This window comes from Pelobates fuscus, chromosome 5 (assembly GCF_036172605.1).
Source record: "Pelobates fuscus isolate aPelFus1 chromosome 5, aPelFus1.pri, whole genome shotgun sequence".
Lineage (NCBI taxonomy): Eukaryota > Metazoa > Chordata > Amphibia > Anura > Pelobatidae > Pelobates > Pelobates fuscus.
In genome coordinates, this window is record NC_086321.1 from 239,869,599 (window position 1) to 239,882,521 (window position 12,923).

Consider the following 12,923-nt stretch of genomic DNA (forward strand, 5'->3'; position numbering starts at 1 on the left):
AACGAGATATTTAGAGCCTGTCTTTATATCTGTGCAAGGGATAAAAAGCTCTATGGCAAACTAAGGTACAATTATATTGCAATCCACAGCCTTTAAGCCATCCACAGTTTTATATCCTTAATAACTGCACCCTTGTCTTATACAAATAAGTATTATCTAAAACAGTCCACCAAAGATATATACTAAAGTATTATTGTATATATCTTTGGTGTTTTTTGGATATTCTATTGTATTTATATTTTGTATTTTTGGGTATACATCTTTGCAGTTTCCATCATTTTGATACAAAATATAATCAGACGCTCTAGCAACTGTTGCTGCACACTCTGTTACCTTGGTCTTTTTGACACAATTATTCTAATGGAGTATTCGGCATATGTTTGAAGCCACACTTATATCTCCTTAGTTTTTGTGTTCACTATAAGTAACAGCCAGGCATAGCTAAGACCCGTACCCCACTAGGTCCTTTATTTTAACTTCACACTTGTATATATAATCACGTTTTTGCTTTCTTCCTCAAGAGGGACTATTAAAGAGTTTTTTTGTTTTGGCTAACTGCATGCAAAGACTCCCTTTAGTGGGTACCTGCAGTACAAGCCTTTTTGTAAATTTAAGGATATAAGGTCTATTTGGAGGGCAATCCGTGCTTCGAGTTGCCGACCAGTAGCCTCTTTTTTTCTATATATTTCAAGGGGTTAAGCCCCACTATATCCTATAACCACCACAACATTGGCGGATGGAGTATATCCATTTCCTCCCAGTGGTTGTTCTTTATCTTATATATTAATATCAAATTACACGTAGACTGATACTGATTAAATATATATATAATTATTGTTATATATATATATATATATATTTATAAATAATATAAAAAAAATAAATATGTAAATACGTAAAAAAATTAATAAAAAAATTAAAAATAAAATATTAAAAAATATATAGATGTGTTTTATTTCGTTCTAACTGTATTGTGATATTAATATTTATATCAAAATACATGTAGAACGAAATAATATATATATCTATATACATAAATATATACGTATATATCACTATATATATACCTATATATAAATAAAAATATATATATATATACGTATATATACACATATGTATATATATACATATATTAATTCTACACATATATTTATGTAATAATTTTACATAATTAGGTATCCTAATTAATTACAATTAGCGGGACCTGCCTGACAACCCATGCCGAAAGTATAAGGAATTTAATTTGCTAGAACTATATTTAACCCTATAACTTTCCAAGACACCATAAAACCTGTACATGGGGGGTACTGTTTTACTCGGGAGACTTCGCTGAAAACAAATATTAGTGTTTCAAAACAGTAAAATTTATTACGCCAGTAAAAGTGAAGTTTTTTGCATTTTTCACGCACAAACAGCACTTACGTGGACGATATTATTGCTGCAATACTTTTTACTGTTTTGAAACACAAATATTTGTGTTCAGCGAAGTCTCCCGAGTACAACAGTACCCCTCATGTACAGGTTTTATGGTGTTTTCAAAAATTACAGCGTCAAATATAAGGCTTGTGTTTCATTTTTTTCACATTAAAATTCGCCAGATTGCTTATGTTGCCTTTATGACCCTATGGTAGCCCAAGAATAAAAATTACCCCTATGATGGCATACTATTTGCAATAGTAGACAACCCAAGGTATTGCAAATGGGGTATGTCCAGTCTTTTTTAGTAGCCACTTAGTCACAAACACTGGACAAAATTGGCGTTTTTTGCATTTTTCACACACAAACAAATACTAACGCTAACTTTGGCCAGTGTTTGTGACCAAATGGCTACTATAAAAGACTGGACATACCCCATTTGCAATACCTTGGGTCGTCTACTATTGCAAATGGTATGCCATTATGGGTGTAAATGTATTTCCTGGGCTACTATACAGTCTCAAAGGCAACGTAACCAATCTGACGAATTTCAATTTCAAATGTAACACGCTATATTTGACCCTGTAACTTCCCAAAACACCATAATACCTGTACATAGGGGGTACTGTTTTACACGTGAGACTTTGCTGAATACAAATATGTGTATTTTATTGCAGTAAAAGCAAACAGTATTATGACATTGACAGTTAAAATGTCATGTAGAACTAAAAAAATGAAAAAACATCTTATTTTCTCCCATTTTTTCATATTAAATTATGTTTCATAGCTAAATATTTGATATTAAATGAAAGCCCTGTTTCCCCTGAATAAAATGATATATAATAAGGGGGGGTGCATTTAATATGAAAGAGGTGAATTACGGTTGGACAGACATATAGCGCAAATGCCAGGTTTTGTTTACATTTAGTTTCGTTCACAACTTGTACATTTGGCTGCGGTGTTAAGGGGTTAAACTAGCAAAGTTTTATTCAAAACGAAAAATATGCAATTCTTAAAGGGACAGTATAGTCATCAGAATCACTACAGTTTAATGTACCGTTTTTTTCGCTCCATAAGACGCACTTTTTTTCTACTCAAAAGTGAGGGGAAATGTCTGTGCGTCGTATGGAGCGAATGTGAAGGTTTACTTACCTGTCTTGTAGTGTGGGCCGGCAGCTCAGTGCGCACCGCGGTACAGGAACTTCAATTTCAGGTTCCGGTTTCCGGCAGGACTGAAAGGAAGTGCGCACTCGGTGTGCACACTTCCTTTCAGTCCCGCCGGAAACCGGAACCTGAAATTGAAGTTCCAGTACCGCGGTGCGCACTGTGCTGCCGGCCCACGCAACAAGACAGGTAAGTAATTATGGGACAAGAGGAGGGGGATCACTATGGGACAAGAGGAGGGGGATCACTATGGGACAAGAGGAGGGGGATCACTATGGGACAAGAGGAGGGGGATCACTATGGGACAAGAGGAGGGGGATCACTATGGGACAAGAGGAGGGGGATCACTATGGGACAAGAGGAGGGGGATCACTATGGGACAAGAGGAGGGGGATCACTATGGGACAAGAGGAGGGGGATCACTATGGGACAAGAGGAGGGGGATCACTATGGGACAAGAGGAGGGGGATCACTATGGGACAAGAGGAGGGGGATCACTATGGGACAAGAGGAGGGGGATCACTATGGGACAAGAGGAGGGGGATCACTATGGGACAAGAGGAGGGGGATCACTATGGGACAAGAGGAGGGGGATCACTATGGGACAAGAGGAGGGGGATCACTATGGGACAAGAGGAGGGGGATCACTATGGGACAAGAGGAGGGGGATCACTATGGGACAAGAGGAGGGGGATCACTATGGGACAAGAGGAGGGGGATCACTGTGGGACAAGAGGAGGGGGATCACTGTGGGACAAGAGGAGGGGGATCACTGTGGGACAAGAGGAGGGGGATCACTGTGGGACAAGAGGAGGGGGATCACTGTGGGACAAGAGGAGGGGGATCACTGTGGGACAAGAGGAGGGGGATCACTGTGGGACAAGAGGAGGGGGATCACTGTGGGACAAGAGGAGGGGGATCACTGTGGGACAAGAGGAGGGGGATCACTGTGGGACAAGAGGAGGGGGATCACTGTGGGACAAGAGGAGGGGGATCACTGTGGGACAAGAGGAGGGGGATCACTGTGGGACAAGAGGAGGGGGATCACTGTGGGACAAGAGGAGGGGGATCACTGTGGGACAAGAGGAGGGGGATCACTGTGGGACAAGAGGAGGGGGATCACTGTGGGACAAGAGGAGGGGGATCACTGTGGGACAAGAGGAGGGGGATCACTGTGGGACAAGAGGAGGGGGATCACTGTGGGACAAGAGGAGGGGGATCACTGTGGGACAAGAGGAGGGGGATCACTGTGGGACAAGAGGAGGGGGATCACTGTGGGACAAGAGGAGGGGGATCACTGTGGGACAAGAGGAGGGGGATCACTGTGGGACAAGAGGAGGGGGATCACTGTGGGACAAGAGGAGGGGGATCACTGTGGGACAAGAGGAGGGGGATCACTGTGGGACAAGAGGAGGGGGATCACTGTGGGACAAGAGGAGGGGGATCACTGTGGGACAAGAGGAGGGGGATCACTGTGGGACAAGAGGAGGGGGATCACTGTGGGACAAGAGGAGGGGGATCACTGTGGGACAAGAGGAGGGGGATCACTGTGGGACAAGAGGAGGGGGATCACTGTGGGACAAGAGGAGGGGGATCACTGTGGGACAAGAGGAGGGGGATCACTGTGGGACAAGAGGAGGGGGATCACTGTGGGACAAGAGGAGGGGGATCACTGTGGGACAAGAGGAGGGGGATCACTGTGGGACAAGAGGAGGGGGATCACTGTGGGACAAGAGGAGGGGGATCACTGTGGGACAAGAGGAGGGGGATCACTGTGGGACAAGAGGAGGGGGATCACTGTGGGACAAGAGGAGGGGGATCACTGTGGGACAAGAGGAGGGGGATCACTGTGGGACAAGAGGAGGGGGATCACTGTGGGACAAGAGGAGGGGGATCACTGTGGGACAAGAGGAGGGGGATCACTGTGGGACAAGAGGAGGGGGATCACTGTGGGACAAGAGGAGGGGGATCACTGTGGGACAAGAGGAGGGGGATCACTGTGGGACAAGAGGAGGGGGATCACTGTGGGACAAGAGGAGGGGGATCACTGTGGGACAAGAGGAGGGGGATCACTGTGGGACAAGAGGAGGGGGATCACTATGGGAGGGAGGGGGACACACTATGGGAGGGAGGGGGACACACTATGGGAGGAGGGGGGGACACACTATGGGAGGAGGGGGGGACACTATGGGAGGAGGGGAACACTATGGGAGGAGGAGGGGAGGAGGAGAAAAAAAAATTATGTTAGGAATGCATTAATTATTGCACCCCTATGCATTCTTAATATAAGTTGTTTTTTTTTTTTGTTTTTTTTACTCTCACCTTCTAGCACCATTTTCTGCACTGTTTGCTTATTTTTATTTTTCTCTATCCCCCCCTCATTTTGTGATTTTCGCACAAGATATTAACGACCCTCTGCAAGAATGGTGTCTGTGTCACGATGTAATACCCCACCATGCAGAGTTTAGGATAGCAAGGGACAAGACTAGGAAATAACGTATTACTGTTACTAAATGTTAGACAGAGAAAAAGCGTAATCATAGACGAACCGAGGTCAAGGTAACGGAGAGACAGCGAAAACAAGAACTAGCCAGAGTCAGGTGCATGGTAATCAGATGGGCAAACAAGACAGGAAAGGGTTAGAAATAAATTCAGAGTCAGATACAAAGCCAAGGTCAATACCAGAATAAACACAATAGATCAAGGAACACACTAAAGAGCACTGAAACAGAAACTACGATGCGGCAAAGTGGATAGGGCTAGGGAAGTTTAATTATCCTTAACATTTGTTTGGCCCACACCCCCAAAACGTGTGTGTGTGTGTGGGGGCGTCAGAATGATGTGGGCCAAAGAGAGCCTGAATCTAGTTTTGTCTCCCACTGACCCTTTAGGAGCGCGCTCGTGACGCGAGCCGCACTCCTAGTGCCACAGGCGGGCTGCGTGACCGCTCATTGTGGTCAGTGCACGTGGGCTTCTCAGAAGGGAAGATTGAGCTGCGAGCGGCTCGTGTGGAAGCAGGACTGCTCGAGCCGCGGACCCCGACTGCCCCCTGGATAAGGTAAGTACCGCCACACTATGTTTGAACAAACCTGTGTCTTATCTGCACTCATGTCCATTTAACCCCTGTATCACAACTTTGAATTCTGTGTCTTCTTGGTCAGAAAAGCTTTAGACTTGAGAAAGGGAGGTTCTCCCGAAAGCTTGTCATTAAAAAATTCTGTTAGTCCAATAAAAAAGGTATTACAGGGGGGCGTGGCCAGCCGTGCAACTAAGCAGACATGTTTGCAGGGAGCTCCTGCTAAACACCCTAAAAATGACCCAAAAAGCCACGAAAACCAGCAAAACTAATCCTACAGCTGGAACCCTGGTGACCCTGAACCCCCCAAGAGTGAGATGGGGCATAAACACTGTAAACTACTGACTTCGGAGGCTTCCACGCTGCCCGACATCAGGCGGTCCTTCGACAGGCCGCAGAGGCCTGCACAACCTAAAATGGCAGTCGGAGATGTCCCTTGACGAAGAGGGAACTGCGGCGACACAAGCCTCCAACAGAGTATACCAAAAGGAGGACTCCGACTCAGACATGTCAAACTCTACCAAAGGGGACATTAAAAGGCTCCTGCTCGAGCTCCGGGGGGGTGTGGAAGAAGGACCTGGACGGAGTGCGAGGGGAAATGGGCGGCATTGTGTCACGCTTGGGAGCGGTGGAGGCCCGAGGGGTGAAAAGGGATACCGTCCTCTCGGAGACCCAAGCAACCGTCGCAGACCTCTCCCAGCAGCTCCAGCGACTCACCCGCACTGTCACCGCCATAGAAGCCAGGCACCGAAAGAAAAATATACGCATCAGGGGGGTACCGGAGACGGTGGGACCTGAATCGGTATTGGAGTTCGCCAACAAAGTGGCCTCTGTGGTGAAGGTGAGAGGAGAAGGTGGACAACCACCGATAGCCTCTGTATTCCGTATACGGAAGGCCGCTACAGCCCCGGTGGACGCCCCCATGGACATTATTGCAGTCACGGGGAGCGCAGCGGTGAAAGCGGCAGTGCTGACTGCCTCACGGAACACCCCTCTCATCGCTGTGGAAAACTGCCAAGTGCGAATCTTCGACGATCTGCCATTCACGGTACTGCTGGAAAGACGCAGATTCATGCCGTTCACCAGGACCCTCAGAGACCATGGAGTCAAATACAGATGGGGTGCTTTGGGTACCTTGGTGGTACCGCATGGAGACACAGTGCTGTCGCTATCCGCGGGGGAAGACCCAACTGATTTTTTGAGGACTCTCCGACTGCCTCCAGCAACGCACCAGACCCCACAAACCCGCACACACACCACCAGGGGAAGAGAAACCCCTTGCGCAACGGTGGCGGAGCGGAGACCTGCTCACCAGTACCCTCCATAAACCAGCTCCTGAAGCTCCTCACAATGCCTAGTTAACTGCTTAACTCTGCTTCGAAGGTGAGATACTTCTTCTTCCGTCATCTCTAAGGTTTCGTGCATTTGTCGTTTTTTGTTTCTGCAATGACCATGCCCTTCAGAGAAAAGAGAAAACACCATTTCCCCATTAAAAGCTTTTTATATATGTTAGACACAAAGCTTGAAAGGATGGGCACTGTGGTTTGAAAGATTAAGGTCTCTTATGCAAATATCAAATATGACAAGAACTTTGGTCTTGAAAAACTGAAAATGCACGAGAACTGTATTATCATCAGCCATCTATAGTGGATTACTAGCATGTGGGAGTCCAATGGTGTCAAGCAAGAACATGTTATGTACAATATACTAATACAGACTCAAATAACTGCTATCCTTAGATTATCTCCATGGTTTTCCCATCTAATGTGCTGTGACTAGAATGGGCTCTAGTTCAGAAACGTTCAGCAAGTTTCAGTTATGATCCTTCATACATGTGTAATGTTTCAGTGCCATGCAAGAACACATTATAAATGAGCAATGCAATCACATAAAGGTGCAACATGTTCTCTAATTAAAATATTTGTATGTGTAGTTTAGAGCAAAGTAATTGTAAATGACCTGTCTTTAAACACATATATCAAGTAGATAATTCCAATACTCCATAGCACAGCTACAGGTTAACTGTAATATATTACTAATCTATGTGCCCATATACTAACTTTACTTCTTTTAGTACAATAATGTTGAAACAATGGTTGGTAATTCTGGTCCGAAATTGCAAGATGCATTATATTTAAAGAAATAGCTGTATGTTAGGAGTGTTTTTGTAGTATGCCTGTTCGGAAAGTGCCAAGAGCTTTGTCAATATACTCAGTTTGTTTCACTTTATTCCCTGGGGGTAGTCTTCCTCATTCTGTTCCCATTATATCTCACAGTTAAATCATATTCTACCTTCTGATGCCATCCCCTAAAGACATGGCTTCATACCGAATTAGTGCACGCAAAACTAATAATGTCTCTTGTGCGGCGAGATAATAGACAGTCATAGTCAGAAAGGTCCCTTGACAAGGTAATCTTGCTTCTTAAACAAAGTGCAGAGCCTTCAAGAAGTACGTACAACAGCTTTGATTTCACGCTCTAGAGCTCAGGTGAAAGATTTACCTAACTTGCACAGATTTACATTGAAAAGAGAGGTTTTATTTGTTTGACTTGGGCTGTAGGAGTATAAAAGCTGAAAGACAAAAGTCAACCTTAAAAAGCACTTGATGAAATCTAATGTAGATGAAAAATGTAAGCTAAAATACTGCATGATAGTAAATAGGGAGAGAAAGATTTTCAGGATGGAGAAAGAAAAGAGAATAAATCAGAATATCTGTGAATGGGCATTGACACTGTGACTAATAAGTTCTTTAACATGTACATATGTTATGCTAGGGCTATTTCACAGTTGCTACTAGGCAAAGAAAAACAAAATGGCTGTTAACCCTTGGTTTCACATTGCGTTCACTTTACACTTTTTTATTTTTCAAATATATACATGTATGAGGTAGTTATTCCAAGCATGTTACGTTACTTAGAATATGAACAGAAGGAAAAAAGTGCACTGCATTTTCTCATACCATGTCACTCTGTTACTGAATGAACGGTTGGCTGTAGCTATTGTGGCACAGCACGCCAGACTGTAATTTCATGCAAAAAAAAAAATAAAGAATTAAAAAAAAAAAAAAAGGTATTACAAGATACAAATTTTATCTGTGTTTTTTTTTTTTAATCTACGTTTTATAGAAGATATAGTAAACATTCTACATACACTGTAGGCAAACATTTTGATATTGACTCTTTTCAAGAAATAACACTGAGAATTTATAGCTGAGATTTATCTGTCTTCGTTGTATATGCTTCACACTGTCAATATGTTGTGATCCTGGTGAAAACTGAGATAACCTCAACATACTTTTTAGTGTGTGTTTGCAATGGAAAATCCATCAGCTGAACATTTCCCATCCATGTATTCGAACATTAATATGCCTTTGAGCTATGTTTGTGCTTTTTTGTTTTTGTCTGTTAAATCAATGAGAAGCCACCATTAATGGGATGTGGAGGGCATCTCACAACCCACATGTCCAAGAAATTAATTTGCACCCTTGATGACACATTGCATAGATTCACAGACGCTTTGGTTTGAATTATGGATGAGTGCTTAGGGGATAGCTGCAATCTGACTCCAATAATAGCACATATTGTAATCATGTGTTCCATGTTTATGCTACTAGTTGCTGGATTAGGCCTGAGTTGACCCATTTTTAGTAAAAATATTTTTTATGCATTACGTAGATAATACATAAAAAATACTTGTTTAAAGGGACACTGTAGGCACCTAGACCACATCAGCTCATTGAAGTGTTCTGGGTGCCATGTCCCTTAACCCTGCAGTGGTATTTACTGCAGTTTCTGCAATAATTACCTCTTGGGGTTAACTCCACCTCTAGTGGCTGTCTACCAAACAGCCACTAGAGGGCTTCCTGGTTTGAAATGGACTTCTGCATGAAGATCTCCAGCGTTAGATATTTTTTTTTTCTTTATAGGAAAGAATTGAAGAATGCTTTCCTGTGGGGAAATCATAATGCGAGCCTGACCTAGCGCCAACGGTGCTGGATTCAGGTAAGTGACTGAAGGGTTTTAACCCCTTCAGTGTCATGGGGGGGAAAGGTGCGAGGGAGGGGGGCACTGTAGGATTCTATAGTGCAAGTTAAACAGCTTTGTTTTCCTGGCACTATGGAATCCCTTTAACTAATTATTAAAGCACTTACATTTGATGGGATTAGGTTTGCTGTAAATTCACACCGTTTTACAGGTATTGCAGTTAGCCATGCCCAGTCCAAAAGGTGACACCGATAATCCTGTCATCATTCTAAAACAGTGTGGAAGTTATCCCATACATCCATTTACAACATTTGTAAGACACTATGTGCAGGAGCTCTGCCCTTCTTGTGCCATAATCAATGCAAGGAACATAATGATGGTGCTTGAAGTGTCCCTTTAAAGTGACTTTGTCACTTTGCAGGTTTCGCTTTTTAAATACATATTTTGTCCCTCTATTTCTACTTATGTTAATCTTATTTTTTTTTTTTGTTAGTTATACTTAAAAACCTGTAGGGACTACTTTTTCTCATGGATAATATGATTTTTGGCAATGGACAGAGTTTTAGCAAAGTTATATTTCAGTTTTTAAAGGAACACTGTAGTGTCAGGAATACAAATACATATTCTTGACACTATAGTGTCCGTGTGGCTGTTTAGGTGGGCCACCCCACTCCAATTGCAGTGAAAAGGTGATTTCACTCACTTTTTCTTCAACACCGCTCCAGTCTCTCCGTGGTTGGCTTTGCCTCCATGGCTGAGATCATTAATCTTGATGATCTCAACCAATCAATGCTTTCCTATAAAGAAGTATTGGGAGGCTATTCTGCATGTGCCGCACAACACTGTGCCATGCCAATAAGCATCTCTCTAGAGAATGATCAGAGCCTCCACGACGAGTGTGGAGATGCTTAATACAGGAAGCACCTCTAGTGGCTGTCTGAGTGAGTGCCACTAGAGATGTTACTAGGCACCATGTGGGCACTACCTTTTCTCTGAAAGGGCAGTGTTTACATTTAAAAAAGGGACAAACTACAGACATCAGAACCACTACATCAGGGGTGCCCATAAAGGTAGATCCTAAGGTGTAAAGCTACAGCTCCCATGACATTTGCTTGTCTTTGCATACCTTTAGAATGATGAGGCATCATGGAAGTTGTAGTTGTAAATTATCTGGGATTTACCTTTTGGGCACCTCTGCTTTAAAATGACAAAGCATCATGGAAACTGTTGTTCTACAACATTTGGGCAAACACCTTTTGGGCAACCCTACACTACATTAAGCTATAGTTCTGATGACTAGAATATCCTTTGAACCCCTTAAGGACACATGACATGTGTGATATGTCACGATTCCCTTTTATTCCAGAAGTTTGGTCCTTAAGCTAATTTACCCACAATTTGTCAGTCACGAAAAATCCCACAGAAAGGAAACGGCAGATTTTGTGGACAGAGGATAACAAAATACCCAGGTATTGAGATCCGGCGCAAGAAAGAAAATATAAATATAAGCGATGTGTCGGGGAATGTATAATTATTAAGAGTTATTCACAAAAGTGAGAATTCAAGGTCAATTCAAAGTGAATTTCAAATTTAAGGTCAAAATAGCCACACTGTAAAAAAAATAATAATAATAATAATGCAACTCGCCTATGCTTTTTATTCAGCTACACGTTGAGGGCACATAGGAACAGAGGGGTCGAGGGTCCTGCTCAATGAGCTTAAAGGGACACTATAGGCACCCAGACACCTTCAGCTCATTGAAGTGGTCTGGGTCGTGTCCCTTTTGCACTTAGTGCAGCAATATAAAACATTGCCGTTCCAGAGAAGCTGCAATTTTTAAATTGCAGCTCTGTCTGCCTCCAGTGGCTGTCTACCAGCCACTAGAGGGCTTCCTGGGTCGAAACGGACATTTGGTCCACTACCTGATGTTCGATGTCCTCAGCGTCAGATGTTTTTCCCCATAGGAAAGCATTGACAATTTGGCTTTCACCTTCTGAACAGGTTTATGGTGTCAATTTCTAAATATTTCATGTAAATTTAAGAGATGCAAAGCATCACATGGAAGAAAAATATTGAACACAAGTCATAGGTGATTTTATGTTTTTTTTTGTTTGCTTTGTGGTATAAACTCCAGAGAATTGACAGTTACTGAAAGTCCTCATTTAAAGGGACAGTAGTTTTAGTGTATAGATCATGCCTCTGAAGTTGGACTGCTCAATTTACTACACTAAGGACACTATAGTCACCAAAACAACTACAGCTTATTGCAGGGCTTCCCAAACTTTTATGGGCCGAGACCCACTTTTCAAAACTGTAATTTTTCGAGACCCACTTGCTTTTAATGCGTAATTTAAAAAGTGAACACAATGGCAAACAGCTTTAGAGGCATACAGTTGGCACACCGTGGCAATCTGCTTTAGATGCATACAACTGGCACACCACGGCAATCACGAGCGCCAATGCGTATGTGTGGCGAGTGCCGTGCGAACATTTCGCCTCCCCACAGGAAAGCATTGAATCAATATTTTCCTATGGGGAAATAGCTGACACTGGATGCCCTCATGCAGAGCGTGAGGACGTCCAAAGTCCATTCCTGGACCAAAAGTCTGTTAACATCCAGGAAGCGCAATAGGGACACTGTACCCAGGCCACCTCAATGAGGTGAAGTGGTCTGGTACCTACAATGTCCCCTTAAGCCAAATTATTATTTTTATTTTTTTAATTTCTTTTCTCTTTATCAAACCACAGTAAAATGACTATTAATCAACACATAGTGTTCAACCCATGTTTGGTAGAATGTGTTTAAATTGGCAAATTGGCTGTACAGTCAGTGCAATTAGCCATATGGTCTTTGTGACTGCTAAAAATGTAGCATTTGCGATTTTGTTGCTGCTATCCGTTTACCGAGGAGTTCCACTCCTCAATGATGAGTTGAACTGCATTTATATATAAACTGAGCATTCTGTAAATCTCTGTTGTGCAGTGGTTTACACAATAAGTTTTTTCCTGGTTAAAGAGAGGACTGGTTGCAGCTGCAGTTAGACCGACTAATAAGGGCTTCATAGGAAACTCTGGGTTTATGTTCTTTTTAATTTAGGTTTTTTTTTTTAAATTGTTTTTGTATTATTTGTGTAAACTGTTTAATAAAATAGGTAGCATTTTACCTATTCCCTTTTTTTTTTTTTTTTTTTATTTAAGTGAAATGTTAGATTTGGCTTTTTCGTTTATATAACCTATGAAAGAGGCATAAATCACTTGATGCATCATTATGCAGCAGCAGGAC

At 42.7% G+C, this 12,923-nt stretch overlaps 1 protein-coding gene across 1 annotated transcript in view; it reads left to right on the top strand.

The window, feature by feature from the left end:
* Positions 1-12,923, top strand: part of SNAPC3 (small nuclear RNA activating complex polypeptide 3) — a 36,399-nt gene that overhangs the window by 6,117 nt on the left and 17,359 nt on the right. The window lies entirely within an intron of this gene.